This window comes from Bombina bombina, chromosome 7, assembly GCF_027579735.1.
Source record: "Bombina bombina isolate aBomBom1 chromosome 7, aBomBom1.pri, whole genome shotgun sequence".
Lineage (NCBI taxonomy): Eukaryota > Metazoa > Chordata > Amphibia > Anura > Bombinatoridae > Bombina > Bombina bombina.
Window position 1 is genome coordinate 601,506,218 of NC_069505.1, and position 12,120 is coordinate 601,518,337.

The window sequence follows — 12,120 nt, forward strand, 5'->3', positions numbered from 1 at the left end:
AACAGTAACAGTCATACACATATGTTATGATTAGGTGTACACATTAAATGAAGTGCAACAATAGTTATGATTTTACAAAAGATATACAACTTAAATGAGTGGTATTGTAATCGGGGACCAGCCGTCTCCGTGGAAAATAGAATAAATAGAATAAGGGGAGGCCAAAGATTTAGGGGGGGGGGGAGAGGGCAGAAAGGGAAAGTAAGGCACAGCGATACCAGGAATAAGATCAGACTATACATGGTGGTTAGATCAGTCTGTGGTCAAGGGGTTCGGCTCCCAGGTCGTGTCATAGTTGAGTTGCCAATCTGCCCAAATCAATTCAAAAAGGTCAGAATTTCCTAATTTGTAGTAAATGTCTTTCTCCATAGTGTATAGATAGGCCATTGAGCTGCAGATTTTAGATCAATTTAGAAGGCACTCTCTCTTCCATGCGCATGCAATAGTATGTTTAATTGCCATAAACAGATATATGCAAAAGTATGAGTGGTGTTTTATTAGGGAGTGCAGACCTATGTGTAGTAGGGCTACTGCGGGCGATCTATGAAGGGAGATGCCCAATCTGGACAGTACGAGAAAACATGTACAGGTAGCCCTCAGTTTATGCCGGGGTTAGGTTCCAGAAGGAATGGTTGTAAATCGAAACCGTTGTAAATTGAAACCCAGTTTATAATGTAAGTCAATGGGAAGTGAGGCAGATAGGTTCCAGGCCCCTCTCAAAATTGTCATAAGTAACATCTAATACATTATTTTTAAAGCTTTGAAATGAAGACTTTAAATGCTAAACAGCATTATAAACCTAATAAAATAATCACACAACACAGAATATATAATTAAACTAAGTTAAATGCACAAAAACATTTGCTAAACAGCATTATAAACCTAATAAAATAATCACACAACACAGACTTCACTTGCATTTTTCTACAAACAGTTCTTTCCATGCATTCCAATCTGGACTGATTTATATGATAGCAACATCCACTGCACACGGTAACTGACATAACCAAACCATGTAACAGAAATGAAAAGACCAAGGCTCAAAAAGGTGAAATAAAAAGTCTGTATTCAGTAACTCTGTTTAGCAAAAGTGGTTACAACAGGCAATTCAGCAGGTCAAACGCGTTTCAAATGTTTATTTATTAAACTTCCTCAGTGACCATCATGCACTATTGCCCATAATGCAGCACTATTTAAAGGGCAAGAAAACACACCCCCTCTTTAATTAAACCAATCAAATTACAAAAGGTGCTGCATTATGTCAACTACGAATACTGTGTTAAGTGACAGCAAAATACATTTCTTTATATAGATAGACTGAAAGCATTATACTACACACAATAATATAATTTCTAACTCACATATTAACTATCAGAAAAGGAATTTAGTCTGACTCATAAACTAAAAAAACTTAACTTCACTACTTTAGGTATCCACAAATAGTTTTACATCCCATTCAGAATTTAACCCTACTGGCATTCTGGTATCCAGCTGAATAGCTGTAATCGGATGCTCAGTATATAGAAACTCAAAATTCACCTCCGTTATAAGACCATCAAGTAAAGCCTCATTGAGAATGATTTTAAGTTCTCTCTAATAGAAAACCACTGGATTTGATTTGAGTCTCTCATATACTGTAGTATCAAGTAACTGTCTATGCGCCTCTTTAATCAATTTAAACAATTCAAGATACAGGAACATATAACATGCAATTCTTGCTTTGTTATATACCTTCTGACCTGTAGGGGGTGCTATAGGCAGTATGTCGGTCAGACAACACGGGCTTTAAAAGATCGTTTTTTGGAACACTTGCGTTCCATAGAAGATCCTGAGTCCACTACACCTGTCTCCCTACATTTCAGAAAAGAACACGACTCTGACAGTTCCCTGCTGACATTCCAGGGTATCCAGCTGATTGCCAGACATCCTAGAGGAGGAAATAGATGTAATACTCTCAGCAAAAGAGAGGTTTTCTGGATCTTTCAGCTGGATACCAGAATGCCAGTAGGGTTAAATTCTGAATGGGATGTAAAACTATTTGTGGATACCTAAAGTAGTGAAGTTAAGTTTTTTTAGTTTATGAGTCAGACTAAATTCCTTTTCTGATAGTTAATATGTGAGTTAGAAATTATATTATTGTGTGTAGTATAATGCTTTCAGTCTATCTATATAAAGAAATGTATTTTGCTGTCACTTAACACAGTATTCGTAGTTGACATAATGCAGCACCTTTTGTAATTTGATTGGTTTAATTAAAGAGGGAGTGTGTTTTCTTGCCCTTTAAATAGTGCTGCATTATGGGCAATAGTGCATGATGGTCACTGAGGAAGTTTAATAAATAAACATTTGAAACGCGTTTGACCTGCTGAATTGCCTGTTGTAACCACTTTTGCTAAACAGAGTTACTGAATACAGACTTTTTATTTCACCTTTTTGAGCCTTGGTCTTTTCATTTCTGTTACATGGTTTGGTTATGTCAGTTACCGTGTGCAGTGGATGTTGCTATCATATTAGTGCAAGCGGTGGTGGATCGTTTTAACCACTTGCACCGGATTGACTGAAAAACCCAGGAGTCGTCATTGAAACGTCAGGACTTACTCAAGAGGGGTGGCACCTTACGTGAAGCGCGAGCCGAGGCCACACACAGAGCGGACGTCTGAGCGCTCCCACGCTGTTGCTGTTACTGGACTGATTTATAGACAGGAAGATCTTGTTCCTTTGAAATCTGCTCGATAGCTCAGGTCTGGTTAAACTGATTAATTTCAGCTTGCTTGACTTTGCTGCAACACAAGCGGACAGCTCCACCTACTGGCTATTTTAATAAATGCACTGCTTCTCAATGCTTTTCAATAGCAGTCACATGACTGGAAAAAAAGGTTGTTATTCTGAAACGGTGTAAATTGAACCGTTGTAAAACGAGGGCCACCTGTATTCCATAAGGGGCGGAGCTTAGGGCATTCCCACCATATATGTATGATGTTACCCTTCTGGCCACAATTTCTCCAGCAGTCGGATGACACATTTGGGAACATTTTAGCAAGTCTGGTGGGGACATAGTACCAATGTACTAGAGGTTTGTAGTAAATTTCAAATAAAGTAGTGCAATGAATAGCTTTTTGTGTGAGTTCTAGGGTGTGCCTCCAGACTTCCATTGGATTGGTGATTTCTAGAAGGGCCTCCCATCTTAGTAGGTGGGCCAGTGTATCTGGGGATGAAGAGGATCCTAAAAGGGTGTAATGGAAGGAAAGGGGGCTACAGAGTATGTCCCCTAGTTTCCAGACGGATTCCCAGGGAGTCAGTGGTCAGGCTAGTATGGGTTTAAAGCCCCAGCTGAGCAGGAAGCTTTTAATTCTGTGATATTCAAATGAGAGGTATCGCAGAAGTACACGGTCTTCTCCAATCTGGGAAATGTGCTTAAAACCAACCTTCGCGGTGGCAAGCCAGAGGTCCGATACTGTGGTGATCCCCAATTGAGCCCATCTAAGAGGGTGGGTTTCCTGTAAACCCATGAGAAGGCCTGCTAGGGAGGTAATAGGTGAGGGGTCTGGGGCTATATGTGTACAGTGACAAAGTCTGTCCCAAAACTTTAAACATTCACTTACGATGGGATTAGTTATGCCCAGTTCTTTGTGGCAGTGTAAGGGTGCGCAGATCAGGTCTCTGATGTCTAGACTGTAGGGTAAGGAAGCCTGTTCAATAGTCCTCCATTTACATGCTAATTGTTTAACTCCCCATTGTGCAACATGGGTAAGCATGGATCCCTCATAATATCTAATCACAGAGGGAGATTCTATACCCCCACAGTTCTTAGGGAGTTGAGGATTTTATGCACCACTCTAGGAGGCTTACTATACCAGATGTGTTTAGTGAGTTCACCCTGGAACTGTAGTAGAATGTATTTAGGGACCTTAACAGGAAGACAGCGGAATAGATATGTAAGTCTGGGTAGAAAGGACATTTTAAGCGCTGCTATCCTGCCTAACCATGAAACATGGGTCAGATTCCAAGTTTTTTGAGAGACTGGAGCTCTGCCAGTAATGGTAGATAATTATCTTTAATGACGTGACTAAAATCGCCCGATAGCCTAATGCCTAAGTGAAGAACTGAAGACTCCGTCCAATTAAAGGAATAGTTTAACAATAAAGGTGACAGGGGGCAACCCTGCCTGGTGTCATTTGATTTGTTGAATGGAACCGACTGGAAGCCCGATGAGTCATTGCTGATGTGTGAAGATAGGATCTCCAGGCGGGGAAGCTGCTCCGGCTGTGAAGAAAAGAAAGGTACGTTTTTAAACAGAACGGCTGATTTCTAAACTTTGATGAATGAAAGTGCACCTGTTTTTAATAGTATTTTTAAAAACTGGGCTTTAATTCATCAAAGTTTACCTTCACTTTAAACAGAGGTCTAATCTCTGGTTAATTTTTGAGCACTATTTCCTACTGCAAGCACATGGTAGCAATAACAAGCCACTTTTAATTTGCTGTTTTGAGGGCGCGCAAAAATTTAGCACTCCACTTGTAATCTAGCACTAAATGTATTAAGCTATAACAAAATATACACTATAAAGCCAGGTATCTAACTACGTTGACTTTTTAAAACTGCTGATGATAAATAATATAAATCTGACATTTTCAAAGTTAAAGAGCCATTAAACTTCAAATTAAACAACTCGTAAAATCTTTAATGTCTGAAAGTATAACATTATGGCACTTTACTTTTATTATTTATTTTGATACCTTGTGCTGTAAAACACCACAAAAATGTTTGCTTGTTCCACTTTCTTCAAAGGAGTCTTTGGTTAATATTAAAGGACCATTTAACATTTTTAGGGACCACTAAGGGATGAGTGAGTCTCAAAACACAACTGCAAATCCTGCCTCCTCTTTGTGACATTATAATCTCTATCTTACCTAACGTACATTTCATTCTTGAAAAAACAGATTTGGTGAAATGTATATTGGATGAAAAATGATTGCAATCTCACCCATGCTGTTATGGTGTATTTAAAAATTAGATGGCATCTGTTGGTCTGTAATTTAGTAGTAAATATCCCTGGGATCCAAAATGTTTCTTTCCTAGTCTAATGAAATCTAGAATGTTCATCTGATACCCACATTTATTATTGCACAAGGAAATTCTTGTTCAGTGTTACCTCAAGTCTTATTCAACCTGTCAAGGATCCTGAATGAAGGAGTTTAGAATGATTTACTTCTATTTTTAAACTAAGTTTCTATTACCTATGTGTCCATAAATGTGTGTTATTGGTCTTGGCTATTTGTCTATTTTTTGAATAAGCATTGCAATGCACCTATATGATGACCCGCATGGACACATATTATAGCAAAATATCGGCTAGATTTAGAGTTTTGTCGGTAACGACCCGCGTAGCTAACGCTGGCTTTTTTCTGGCCGCACCTTTAAAATAACTCTGGTATTGAGAGTCCACAGAATGGCTGCGTTAGGCTCCAAAAAGGGAGCGTACAGGCATATTTAACGCCACTGCAACTCTCGATACCAGAGTTGCTTACGGACGCGGCCAGCTTCAAAAACGTGCTCGTGCACGATTCCCCCATAGAAAACAATGGGGCTGTTTGAGCTGAAAAAAAACTAACACCTGCAAAAAAGCCGCGTTCAGCTCCTAACGCAGCCCCATTGTTTCCTATGGGGAAACACCTCCTAAGTCTGCACCTAACACCCTAACATGTACCCCGAGTCTAAACACCCCTAACCTTACACTTATTAACCCCTATTCTGCCGCCCCCACTATCGCTGACCCCTGCATATTATTATTAACCCCTAATCTGCCGCTCCATAAACCGCCGCTACTTACATTATCCTTATGTACCCCTAATCTGCTGCCCTAACACCGCCGACCCCTATATTATATTTATTAACCCCTAATCTGCCCCCCACAACGTCGCCGCTACCTACCTACAATAATTAACCCCTAATCTGCCGAGCGGACCGCACCGCTATTATAATAAAGTTATTAACCCCTAATCCGCCTCACTAACCCTATAATAAATAGTATTAACCCCTAATCTGCCCTCCCTAACATCGCCGACACCTAACTTCAAACATTAACCCCTAATCTGCCAACTTGAGCTCACCGCTATTCTAATAAATGTATTAACCCCTAAAGCTAAGTCTAACCCTAACACTAACACCCCCCTAAATTAAATATAATTTAAATCTAACGAAATTAATTAACTCTTATTAAATAAATTATTCCTATTTAAAGATAAATACTTACCTGTAAAATAAACCCTAATATAGCTACAATATAACGAATAATTACAGTGTAGCTATTTTAGGATTAATATTTATTTTTCAGGCAACTTTGTAATTATTTTAACCAGGTACAATAGCTATTTAATAGTTAAGAACTATTTAATAGTTACCTAGTTAAAATAATAACAAAATCACCTGTAAAATAAATCATAACCTAAGTTACAATTAAACCTAACACTACACTATCAATAAATTAATTAAATAAAATACCTACAATTACCTACAATTAAACCTAACACTACACTATCAATAAATTAATTAAATACAATATCTACAAATAAATACAATTAAATAAACTAACTAAAGTACAAAAAATAAAAAAGAACTAAGTTACAAAAAATAAAAAAATATTTACAAACATAAGAAAAAAATTACAACAATTTTAAACTAATTACACCTACTCTAAGCCCCCTAATAAAATAACAAAGCCCCCCAAAATAAAAAAATGCCCTACCCCATTCTAAATTACTAAAGTTCAAAGCTCTTTTACCTTACCAGCCCTGAACAGGGCCCTTTGCGGGGCATGCCCCAAGAAATTCAGCTCTTTTGCCTGTAAAAAAAACACATACAATACCCCCCCCAACATTACAACCCACCACCCACATACCCCTAATCTAACCCAAACCCCCCTTAAATAAACCTAACACTAAGCCCCTGAAGATCTTCCTACCTTATCTTCACCATACCAGATTCACCGATCGGTCCAGAGTCTTGATCCAAGCCCAAGCGGGGGGGCTGAAGAGTGATGTCCATCCTCAGCCTGAAGTCTGGATCCAAGCGGCGGCTGAAGAAATCCATCATCGGGCTGAAGTCGGAAGTCCATCATCGGGATGAAGTCTTCTATCAAGCCGCATCTTCAATCTTCTTTCTTCTGGAGCGGAGCCATCTTCTTCCAAGCCGACGCGGAACATCCTCTTCAACCGATGACTAGACGACGAATGACGGTTCCTTTAAGGGACGTCATCCAAGATGGCGTCCCTCAAATTCCGATTGGCTGATAGGATTCTATCAGCCAATCGGAATTAAGGTAGGAATATTCTGATTGGCTGATGGAATCAGCCAATCAGAACCAAGTTCAATCCGATTGGCTGATCCAATCAGCCAATCAGATTGAGCTCGCATTCTATTGGCTGTTCCGATCAGCCAATCGGATTGAACTTGATTCTGATTGGCTGATTCCATCAGCCAATCAGAATATTCCTACCTTAATTCCGATTGGCTGATAGAATCCTATCAGCCAATCGGAATTTGAGGGACGCCATCTTGGATGATGTCCCTTAAAGGAACCGTCATTCGTCGTCTAGTCGTCGGTTGAAGAGGATGTTCCGCGTCGGCTTGGAAGAAGATGGCTCCGCTCCAGAAGAAAGAAGATTGAAGATGCGGCTTGATAGAAGACTTCATCCCGATGATGGACTTCCGACTTCAGCCCGATGATGGATTTCTTCAGCCGCCGCTTGGATCCAGACTTCAGCCCGAGGATGGACATCACTCTTCAGCCCCCCGCTTGGGCTTGGATCAAGACTTCGGAGGACCGATCGGTGATACCCGGTGAGGTGAAGATAAGGTAGGAAGATCTTCAGGGGCTTAGTGTTAGGTTTATTTAAGGGGTTGTTTGGGTTAGATTAGGGGTATGTGGGTGGTGGGTTGTAATGTTGGGGGGGGTATTGTATGTTTTTTTTTACAGGCAAAAGAGCTGAATTCTTTGGGGCATGCCAACCCAAACCCCCCTTAAATAAACCTAACACTAAGCCCCTGAAGATCTTCCTACCTTATCTTCACCATACCAGGTTCACCGATCGGTCCAGAGTCTTGATCCAAGCCCAAGCGGGGGGCTGAAGAGTGATGTCCATCCTCGGGCTGAAGTCTGGATCCAAGCGGCGGCTGAAGAAATCCATCATCGGGCTGAAGTCGGAAGTCCATCATCGGGATGAAGTCTTCTATCAAGCCGCATCTTCAATCTTCTTTCTTCTGGAGCGGAGCGGAGCCATCTTCTTCCAAGCCGACGCGGAACATCCTCTTCAACCGATGACTAGACGACGAATGACGGTTCCTTCAAGGGACGTCATCCAAGATGGCGTCCCTCGAATTCCGATTAGCTGATAGGATTCTACCAGCCAATCGGAATTAAGGTAGGAATATTCTGATTGGCTGATGGAATCAGCCAATCAGAATCAAGTTCAATCCGATTGGCTGATCCGATCAGCCAATCAGATTGAGCTCGCATTCTATTGGCTGATCGGAACAGCCAATAGAATGCGAGCTCAATCTGATTGGCTGATTGGATCAGCCAATCGGATTGAACTTGATTCTGATTGGCTGATTCCATCAGCCAATCAGAATATTCCTACCTTAATTCCGATTGGCTGATAGAATCCTATCAGCCAATCGGAATTTGAGGGACGCCATCTTGGATGACGTCCCTTAAAGGAACCGTCATTCGTCGTCTAGTTGTCGGTTGAAGAGGATGTTCTGCGTCGGCTTGGAAGAAGATGGCTCCGCTCCAGAAGAAAGAAGATTGAAGATGCGGCTTGATAGAAGACTTCATCCCGATGATGGACTTCCGACTTCAGCCCGATGATGGATTTCTTCAGCCGCCGCTTGGATCCAGACTTCAGCCCGAGGATGGACATCACTCTTCAACCCCCCGCTTGGGCTTGGATCAAGACTTCGGAGGACTGATCGGTGATACCCGGTGAGGTGAAGATAAGGTAGGAAGATCTTCAGGGGCTTAGTGTTAGGTTTATTTAAGGGGTTGTTTGGGTTAGATTAGGGGTATGTGGGTGGTGGGTTGTAATGTTGGGGGGGGGGTATTGTATGTTTTTTTTTACAGGCAAAAGAGCTGAATTCTTTGGGGCATGCCCCGCAAAGGGCCCTGTTCAGGGCTGGTAAGGTAAAAGAGCTTTGAACTTTAGTAATTTAGAATAGGGTAGGGCATTTTTTTATTTTGGGGGGCTTTGTTATTTTATTAGGGGGCTTAGAGTAGGTGTAATTAGTTTAAAATTGTTGTAAGATTTTTCTTATGTTTGTAAATATTTTTTTATTTTTTGTACTTTAGTTAGTTTATTTAATTGTATTTATTTGTAGATATTGTATTTAATTAATTTATTGATAGTGTAGTGTTAGGTTTAATTGTAGGTAATTGTAGGTATTTTATTTAATTAATTTATTGATAGTGTAGTGTTAGGTTTAATTGTAACTTAGGTTAGGATTTATTTTACAGGTGATTTTATTATTTTAACTAGGTAACTATTAAATAGTTCTTAACTATTTAATAGCTATTGTACCTGGTTAAAATAATTACAAAGTTGCCTGTAAAATAAATATTAATCCTAAAATAGCTACAATGTAATTATAATTTATATTGTAGCTATATTAGGGTTTATTTTACAGGTAAGTATTTAGCTTTAAATAGGAATAAGTTATTTAATAAGAGTTAATTTATTTCGTTAGAATAAAATTATATTTAACTTAGGGGGGTGTTAGGGTTAGAATTAGCTTTAGGGGTTAAAAAAATTATTAGAATAGCGGTGAGCTCCGGTCGGCAGATTAGGGGTTAATAAATGTAGGCAGGTGGCGGCGACGTTGTGGGGGGCAGATTAGGGGTTAATAAATATAATATAGGGGTCGGCGGTGTTATGGGCAGCAGATTAGGGGTACATAAGGATAACGTAGGTGGCGGCGCTTTGCGGTCGGCAGATTAGGGGTTAATAAGTGTAGGTAGCTGGCGGCGACGTTGTGGGGGGCAGATTAGGGGTTAATAAATATAATATAGGGGTCGGCGGTGTTAGGGGCAGCAGATTAGGGGTACATAAGGATAACGTAGGTGGCGGTCGGCAGATTAGGGGTTAATTTTTTTTAGTAGATTGGCGGCTATATGGGGGGACCTCGGTTTAGGGGTACATAGGTAGTTTATGGGTGTTAGTGTACTTTAGAGCACAATAGTTAAGAGCTTTATAAACCAGCGTTAGCCCAAAAAGCTCTTAACTACTGACTTTTTTCTGCGGCTGGAGTTTGGTCATTAGATTTCTAACGCTCACTCCAGACACGACTCTAAATACCGGAGTTAGAAAGATCCCATTGAAAAGATAGGATACGCAATTGACGTAAGGGGATCTGCGGTATGGAAAAGTCGCGGCTGGAAAGTGAGCGTTAGACCCTTTCCTGACTGACTCCAAATACCGGCGGTAGCCTAAAACCAGCGTTAGGAGCCTCTAACGCTGGTTTTCACGGCTACCGCCAAACTCCAAATCTAGCCGTATGAATGCAGTTATGCAAGAATTATCATCAACTTAAAGGTACAGTCTTAAATTATAAATGATAGATAATCCCTTTATTACCCATTTTCCAGTTTTGCATAACCAACACAATTATATTATTATACTTTTTACCTCTGTGATTACCTTGTATCTAAGCATCTTCTGACAGCCCCCTGATCACATAACTTTTAATTTATTATCTATCAACTTGCATTTTAGACAATTAGTGCAGTGTCTGCCGCAATCCACAGGCGTATTCACAATTTTATCCTTATGGCTAGCATGAACTTATTGTGAAAAGCTAATAAAAAAGCATGTGATAAAAGGCTGGCTTTAATAGCTTAGAAACAGGCAGACATTTAAAGGTATAAATGTTATAAAGTTTATTAATATAACAATGTTGGTTGTGCAAAGCTGGGGAATGGGTAATAAAGGCGTTGTCTATCTTTTAAAACAATAATAATGGTATTGTTGACTGTCCCTTTAACAATTTTCCATGTAATATACTGTGAGAGTTTTGTATTTCTACTTGTGAACATTGCACATATTTTTTGGTTAAGATTATTTTAATATTTTTGTTTTCATAAAGCAGTGCTCTTATTTCAGATAGAAAAAAGAGAGAAACGTAATACAAACCAGGAACTTGTGAGAAAATGGCATAAGAGAAGTGCACCAACCTATGTTAGACGTAAGAACTAGGGATGGGCGAATGTGTAAATTTTCGAATTTCGAATGTTAGAACAAATGTTATTACCGAAATTCAAATTATAAATCCGAATGTTGATAAGAACGAATGTTCTTAAAAATTCTATAATTGAATGCTATTTACAGTTTTCGAATATCACTTTCGAATTCGAATGTTTATAATTATATTGAATGTCCACATTCGAAATTTCGAATTTAACATTCTATTTAACAAATACTATTCAGAAGTTCAATAGTTCATGTGGTAGGGAGGGAATCTAGTAAATTGATACATAATAGATACAAATATATAATTTTGAATGTTTCTATATAGAATATTGCATAATTTGAATATTACATTTAAAGAAAGCATTAGAAATACTATTACAAACCTATAAATTCGAATTTTTCGAAAAGAATATTTTCGAATGTAATCATAAAATTCGAAACCGAACATTCGAAAATCGAATGTTAGAATGTTATGTATACATTCGAAATTCGATTTGAATGAACGAAAGTGTTAAAATTCGTGCCATTTTTCAAATGTTGCGAAACATTCGCCCATCCCTAGTAAGAACTGGATGAACATTTAGTTGATCAATAGTAATTACTCTTTACTTCTTGGACTTTTTTGTGTATTTAATATATATTAATGATTTTGTTATTTGAGGCAAGGCTGATTCGCCTTAGTTATCAAGCCCTAGATACCGACAAAAGTAGAATTTTGTGACGTAAGCTTCGATCCGCCGGACTCAGTCCGACACAGATCGATTCTTACGTCACTCCAGATGTTCCGCACACAAGTGCGGCACAATCTGACTACTTTTGCTAGTTATCAAAAAACTAGCAGGTACGCTCGGCACTTTTCCGGCCCAGCGTACCTGGTTTT